Below are 8,513 nucleotides of genomic sequence, written 5' to 3'. Positions count from 1 at the left end.
CAGTCTGCAGTTTCTATTAAAATAATATCAGAAAGTCCTTGTTCAGGCCCTTCATGGTATAGGGTGACAACAATAAGTCTCTGTCTCCATACTGTGCTTTAGAGTTGTCACTCACATGACCTGATGGGGACAATACATGGCCATATCAACATACTGTACATCATTCATGCCTGATCCACTGTTGTCACCATCAGGAAATCCACCCTGAAAAATGCTATGCAGATGTTATTGGTTTGTATATAGACAAGAAGTGATTGCAAAGAAGCTGCAGACAATCAGCAGCATAGGGATACACCAAAGGATAAGCAAAAAAGTGAAAATATATTTTAATACATTTGTTTATGGTACGTTCAGTCAGAGTGTGCATCAACATAAAAATGTGGGGGCTGTTAACCTATACATCTAAAAATGCTAGCTGCCTGGCTTCCTTGATTATATTCTGCCATCACTGCTGCCTGAGTTACAGATCCCAAAAAAGCAATGTGAATTTTGCAGTTGCTCTTCTCTATTTTATGCAAATGTAATAACATAAAGATCTGTAGAATACCCCCCTAGGGACAGCTGTCAGTAATTCAGTGAAAATACTCTCTTAATAACTGTTGGAATAATATATCAGCCATATGGGATGTGTCTAGTTTTGAATGAGTTGTATGACTCCTAGACATAACAAGGAGCAGTGAAGCAGAACCATAACACTGCACAGTAGGTAGCAGAGCCATTGAGTGTAATGAACAAATATGGCTGCCCTCCTATATGTTTAATTACATTTTATGTATAAGAACAAGGTTTTTAAACATTTACTCATAAAATAACTAAATCAATTTGATTTACCTGGCAGGGGAGATACCATGATCACAAAGGTAGTACTCCCAGGGTAAGGCTCAACCATTGTACTCTGGCTGTGCTGACCCCTGTGATTTCCCCTAATGCAGGAAACTCGACTGCATAAAATGTGATAGTGGGGGAAAAAAGGAAAAAAAAATCAATTTGCTTTGTTTATGTATATGTACTGAAAATTGAAAATGTTTTACATTTCCTTTAGTAAAATGTTTGATGATAAAACAGGTAGAACACATATGAATTAAGCATTTGTTTGTGATAGATAGATTGTGTTTCACTAATATGATCACTTTTTCAGTTTCAATATTTTTATTAGATTTTGAAGAACAAATACAAATCAGCATATAGTTAAGTATGAAGGATAAAGCAATGTCAGTTATAAGCATAAAACATACTGTAAAACCATATTGTTGACTTCTATAAAAGGTATACTCCTATTTAGTAACCTACATCCTTTGGAACATTTCCCGACAAAACGAGTACAGGAACTGATTTACCTTAAAAGAAATTGACATTGATTGTAATATGGAATTGTAAAATGTTGCTTGATGTTGCAAAATCAGATAAAGATGAAATAGTAGAATAGAAAATATAGAGAACAATAAGGAGAGAGTGAAGGATTGTTTGGAGGGAAGGTTAAGTATGATGGGGTGGAAAGTAGGTCAGTGAAGAGGGGGTGGAGGTGTGAACCCCTGGACAGTTGTATGTAATAAACCTGACATCTTTATCCCCTGGGATGATAAAACAGGTAGAACACATATGAATTAAGCCATTCTTCTTTTTAAAATAGGACTGCTTTCCATACTAATAAGGCATGAAAAGCTTTCAAGCTGCTGGTTTTCTACATTGTCATTTCTAGTCATTTAGCAACTTGCCCTCCGGAAGATTTACCCCCCTTGATAACCAGGCCATTTTTTGCTATTCGGCACTGCACTATTTCAACTGGTAATTACACAGTCATGCAACTCTGTACCCAAACAATATGTATCTTTTTTTCCACACACATAGAATTTTCTTTTCGTGGTATTTGATCACCACTGGGTTTTTCATTTTTTGTTATTTAAACAAAAAAAAAGACGGAACAATTTGAAAAAAAATACATTTTTCACTTTCTGTTATGAAAAATATCCAATAAACTTAAATTTAGTTATAAAGTTAGGCCAAAATGTATTCTGCTACATGTCTTTGGTAAAATAAATCCCAGTAAGTGTATATTCATTAGTGATTACTGTGTGTGAAAGTTATAGCAACTACAAACTATGGTATAGATACTGGAATTTTTTACTTTCTGAGCGACTATCACATTTTGGAGCTCGAAATCCAATGACTCCTTTGAATGCCTTATATTATGTAAATTCCTCATTGTACTTCCTCACTACCTATCCGGATTTCAAAGGTTCTGAAACTCCAAGATAGCACAACCCCCCCCCCCCTCCAAATGACCCCTTTTTGGAAAGTAGACACACTATTTGCTGAGAGGCATGTTGAGTCAATTAAAGATTTTTTATTTTACCACAAGCTTTTGGAAAATCACAAAACAGTAGTTTTTTTTAACTCAAAGTTGTCACTTATATATACTTATATATATTTACACAAAGATGTCACTTAAATGATATCTTGCTCACACATGCCATGGGTATATGTGGAATTACACCCCAAATGTATTCTGCTATTACTCCTGAGTATGGGGATACCACATGTGAGACTTTTTTGGGAACCTAGCTGCATACAGGGCCCAGAATGCAATGACCCCTTTGAAAGCCTGAAGGTGAGTAATGTCCTCATTTCAATTCCTCACTACCTATCATAGTTCCAAAAACTCTGAAATTCCACGACAGCAAACCCCCCCCCCCCCCACAAGTTTTTGTAAAATGACAATAAAGTTGTTGTTATTTTGCCCAACATTAGCACACATCACCCACTCTTCCAACCACTTTTCTGACATTCTTTGTTCACATAAAAAAAATCTGTATTTTTTGCTAGAAAATTACTTTGGACCCCCAAAAATTATATAATTTGTTAAAGCAGAGGCCCTAGAGAATAAAATGGTAGGTGCTGCAATTTTTTATGTCACGCAGTACTTGAGCATCAAGTTTTCAAAAGCTAATTTGACATACATCTCCTGCAGTGATCCATCTTCTGTTGATACATCCTTGAACAACCAAAAACAGTTTCATTAAACTTCTAATATCTCTACAAAAAGCTAACTTAATACTTAAAATGGCGTACATAATACAAAATGGAAGTTATCTAGATCCTTTCAATCCCCTCTGAGATCATGAACATGATCTCAATTCTTTACTTCATTCATCTTTTTGTACATAGCCAGATAACCTTCATTTGTATTTTGCGGCTTGGTAGCTCTAGCAATGCAATATAATGAGCATTTAAAACATAGATATAAAGATAAAACAAAAAACAATATCATGACTATGCTTACAGCGATACCTTTCATCCATGAAAAGATGGAACCAAATCCTGATCCTAACCAATCAAAAGGAGTCCATCCATCTTTTCCTATAGCTCTATCTTCTTCCATCAAACCATCTACCTGTTCCCTGTGTTGCTTTATTATTTCATAATAATCTGGAACAGTCATTGTGGTATTATATATCCAAGTATAACATTCATAATCCTCTGTCATCTCACACAAACCTGTCAGAGCAGCACTCATACTTTCAATAGCTAATTCTTGCATCTCCAGCTGTTTTCTAATAGCTCTGGTCTCAGTATTTAGCAACCCTATGTCCTTAGAGTTCCTCTCCAGTATATCATCAATAATGTTTGTGTAATTATTTATTTTGTTCATAAGTGTTATTCCCCATCCTGTGTAAGTAGGAAACCATGACCAAACCTTATCCCCTGTAGAGAATAGATCTACATTTTCTTGTTTGGTTTCCCTTCTCTTTCTCAGAGTTAGTTGGTATTTTGGGTATGTACTGGCTTTTACCTGGTGTTCCTTTTGGTCTATAGCTGCCATAATTGGCACTAATTGGGCTACATAGCACCAGCCCTGGACATTACTCGGTATCCAAGGGTAACAGATCTTACTACAACAGATATAGGTATTGCTTCCCAAGGAGATCGGCAATTTTTGTATTGCAGAGCGAAATTCAGGGGTGACAACAAGTGTAAAATAAAAAAGACAACAAGTGTAAAATAAAAAAGAAGTTTTCCAAACATAGAGACAGAGAAGGGAAACCAAACATAGTTTTCCCCACATTATCTTGTATCCCTTCTAAACTTTCATTCAGGGTTTTACCATTTACTTGCCAGAGTTTCACAGAAGAAGTTCCATCCCTCCTTCCAGGATCAGATATATTTAATATGGACTGAGAGCACATTCCCCTTCCCTTGTGGGAAGTATTCCCCAGTCTAAAACACCAATCGGGGAGTTGAGTGACTCCCAGAGTTGGAAAAGATATGGTGGCATTAGAAGTAATATTGGTCAAACCAATACTTACATTCCCTTTTATTAACAAAAATATTTTGACTGGAGCGGCCAGAAGAGGAATTTCATATGTGCTAGGATGTAACTTACTACATATCCAACATTTATCATAACCGGACTTTTGAGCATAAGCAGATTTAAACTGCATCATCAACATTTTTCCTGAAAAAGGATTGTTCTCTTCAAAACTTCTCTTTGACTTTCTTTCACTTTTGGTTATCTGGGTCTCATTTAAAACTAGTCCTTGACCACAGATACCTTTTATTAGGCCCAAGTCCTCAGGGTGATAAATACAGTTAGTTAGGATCCATACTGGCAGGAAAAAGAGCACAGTCAGTGTGCCCAATAGGACCCAGAGTTTCAAAGCACCAAGAGGGGCAGTAAAAAAATTCATCTTCAGGGCCTTTTTCACTTACTTCACCCACTCTTCGAGGATTTTTCTCTCATACTTCACCTCCTTTTTCCATCTCATGTTTCTCAGGTTTTTGGTTCACCTTCTTCACTCGACTAGCATGGATCCAGGACTGGGGATTCTCCACCAGAACAGCCGTTCTGGTAACCGCTATCACCGTAGTAGGTGGTCCAAAGGGGTAGCCTTGCTTCTTGTCTTTAGCGAGTTGGCGGACCACTACGACATCTCCCACTTGGAAAAAGTGTGTTGGTTCCTGAAAAGATAAAGAAAAAGTGCGAGCAACATTTCTTTCAACCTTATCTAAACTCTGAATCAATTTTCTCACATATTCTTGTTGTACCAGGTCAAGGTCCCCTCTTTCTAACATAAGTGGCTGTCTAGCCCAAGGAGTGGGGAACGGTCTTCCCATTAATATTTCAAAAGGAGATAACCCTGTAGTCTTATTAGGTGTCATTCTTACCTCTGCTAGAACTGCAGGTAACATCTTCTTCCAGTGGGTATAGGTTCCTCCAGTGGCCTTCCTCAACTTATCCTTAATTGTCCTGTTCATCCTTTCTACTATACCCGAACTTTGAGGATGATAGGGAATATGAAACTTCCAATCTATCTTAAGTACTTTTACCAAATCTTGACATACCTTGGCCACAAAAGCTGGTCCGTTATCAGAATTTATCTGCAGCGGACATCCCCATCTGGGTATTATCTCCTGTGTAAGAATTCTGACTACAGTCTGTGCATCTTCTTTATTAGTGACAAATGCTTCCACCCATCTGCTGAACATATCCACCATTACCAACAAAAACTCTTGCCTCTGTCCTGTTTTTGGCATGTGGGTAAAATCTATTTGTAAATGGGTGAAAGGTGTAGTTGGGTACACTAGATGCTGGTGTTGTGATTTCTTTGGGTTCTGTGGATTGTTCCTTATACATGTAATGCACTTAGAAACATATTCTTTCACCAACCTAGATAAGCCTGTAATGTAAAAATCCTGCAATAATGTTTCACATGTTGTTTTCCATCCTCTATGTCCTAGACCGTGGTACTGTGCAATGAACAATGGGGCACTTGAAATGGGAATGCATGGTTTCCCCTCTAAGCACACTAGACCAGAAGCTGGATCTAGTTGTGCTCCAGAACCATCCCAGTCTGCTAGATCGACTTTTGTAGCAAATTTTTGTAAATCTGCATACATCTGGTCATGTGGGGTGGTTGTGACGCCTGAAGTGAGCAAAGGCATCTGCTCACTGGCCACCTGTTGTAATGCGGCTTCCTTTGCTACCTTATCTGCTAATGCATTTCCTTTGGCAATATGATCTCTGTGATTTGTATGTGCCCTGCAATTTAGAATGGCTAATGTTTTTGGTAACTGTATGGCTTTGAGTAGATCAGATATCAAAGAAGAGTGAGATATGGTTTTGCCATCAGCAGCAATGAATCCTCTTCTCTCCCAAATGACCCCAAAATCATGTACAGCACCATGTGCGTACTTGGAGTCTGTGTAAATGTTGACATCCTGTCCTGCAAATAATTGACATGCTCTTGTAAGGGCAATCAGTTCAGCTGCTTGGGCTGACTGATATGGAATTGGCTTTGCCTCGAGTATTTTGTCAGGAAGTTGCACAATGCCGTATCCTGCATGGTAAGTACTATCATTTGGCCTAGAACATGAGCCATCTACAAACACATCTGGGGCCCCATCAAGAGCCACAGCTGACATGTCGGACCTAGGGGAAGTGTCTTGCTGTATGTGGGTTATACAATTGTGTTCTGGTGCCACTTCATCCTGTTCCCCCTTTAGCCCCAGTAGGGCATTCAAAATTGGAGTAGGACCTGAATTTGCTGAAGAATATTTAATAATCAAGTTGGGATCAGATAGAAGAATCACTTCATATCCGCTCAACCTTTGTGCTGACATGTGTTGAGTGTGTATGTTTTTCAGTAGTAAGGACACTTGGTGTGTGGTGTGTAGGGTAGTTTCATGTCCCAATGTGAAAGAAATAGCCATCTCCACCAGAATCGCGCACGATGCAACAGCTCTCAGACAAGCAGGCATGCCCTGAACCTGAGTTGGCACTACTTTGGAAAAAAAAGCTACAGGGCGGAGCTTGCCTCCATGTTCCTGAGCCAGGACCCCCGCCATGGTTGTACAATTTTCCCTAGCATACAGATGAAACATTTTCTTCTAATCAGGTAGTCCAAGACCAGGGGCCGTTACCATAGCTTTCTTCAGGTACACAAAGGCATCAACCATTTCATTTGACCATGTGAGAATGTCAGGTGATTCTGAAAGTGTGGCAGACCTCAGAGTGTGATCATAGAATGAACAATTAGGTATCCATTGGCGGCAGTAACCAATCATACCAAGAAAAGTTAGCATGTCCTTTTTTGTTTGTGGGCGGGGCAGACCCACGAGAGCCTCAGCTCTTTTGTGACTGACATTCCTCTCACCATGACTTAGAATAAAACCAAGGTATTCAACCTGTTTTTGGCACCATTGCAATTTCTTTTTAGATGCTTTGTGACCATTCCCTGACAACCATTCTAACAGAGACCAACTATCCTCCTGACTGGCCTCCTGACTTGAACTACAAATCAATAGGTCATCCACATATATAATGAGGACCGAACCATTGGGAGGGGTCCAGAACCTCAGTGTGGTCTGGAGGGCAAGTGAGTAGACTGCAGGCGAATCTACATAGCCCTGGGGCAATCTACACCAGGTCAACTGGCGGTTACGGAACGTAAATGCAAATAGCGCCCTCGTCTGGTGGTCCACAGGAACCGAAAAAAATGCATTTGTTAAATCAATCACTGTAAAATATTCTGCATCGGATGGAATGGAGGTGAGGAGTGATGGCACGTCAGGCACTATTGGGGCTAATGGAACCACCAAATTATTTATGGCCCTCAAATATTGTACAAACCTGTAAGAGCCATCCTGGAAATTACTACTATTAACCTTCTTTTTTCTTACAATATCTAAACATCCCGCTAAACATCTCCTTCTCGTGAAGAGAGGTCTGAAACTCAACAACAGTTTTAGTTGCCCAGTCAGAGACCTGCTGCTTCACGGCTAATCCTGCTTCTGGCTTAAGACCTGTTATGAATGTCTGAATCATCAATGGACTTAACTCTCCAGTTAGAGCCACTCCTGCTTCTTGTGTCCAGACATCCTTGAACCTTTTCCAAAATTCTAATACAGTTTCTCCTACCTTCTGTTTACATGCTGTAGCAATAGGGAGGGAAGCCTTATTCTTGAAAACCCTTTTTAATTCTGTGTCAAGCTCCTCCCACATAGTTTCTCTCCCTTCTGTGGTATTTAGTTTATAGGCAGTAGCCTGTGTATTACTTGGTTCTATGTGACTAATGCTTTTTACATTTATCCAATCACAAGCTGGATTATTTCCCAGAATACCATCAATGATCAATCTCATATCTTCCTGTGTGTAATTTCTTCCTAAACATGCCTTTTTCAAATAAGCAAGTGTACCTCCAGGAGATACTGTAGGCTTGGGACAATGTTTAACAATCTTATTAATATCTTCTAATTCTATGGGTTTTTTTAGAATTAGTTCTCCTGCTGTGAGAAAAGGTAGTGTCAATATAGCCAACTCCTTTCCTCCTACGGCCCCCTCATCTTCTCTTTTTCCCTCTAGTTTCTTATCCATGGATCTAAGCTGCATTCTAAATTCCTCCACCTCTCTGCCCTTTCTATGACTGGTGTCACTTCTTCTCCATTGACCATCCTTTTTCTGTAATTTTATTATATTTACCTGTCCCTGTTCTTCGTATTCCAACTCTCCTTCGTTG

The 8,513-nt window shown here is 39.2% G+C and overlaps 1 non-coding gene across 1 annotated transcript; it reads left to right on the top strand.

Moving 5' to 3' along the window:
* Nucleotides 1-823: 823 nt before the first annotated feature.
* On the top strand, nt 824-995 carry LOC149461325 (U1 spliceosomal RNA). The gene has a single exon (XR_016312885.1). It is a non-coding gene; the product is annotated as a U1 spliceosomal RNA (small nuclear RNA).
* Nucleotides 996-8,513: the final 7,518 nt, after the last annotated feature.

This window comes from Staurois parvus, unplaced genomic scaffold, assembly GCF_062004578.1.
Source record: "Staurois parvus isolate SC_StPar_1 unplaced genomic scaffold, SC_StPar_1.0 ptg000205l, whole genome shotgun sequence".
Taxonomy (NCBI): domain Eukaryota; kingdom Metazoa; phylum Chordata; class Amphibia; order Anura; family Ranidae; genus Staurois; species Staurois parvus.
This window is presented reverse-complemented; position numbering and strand designations above follow the sequence as displayed.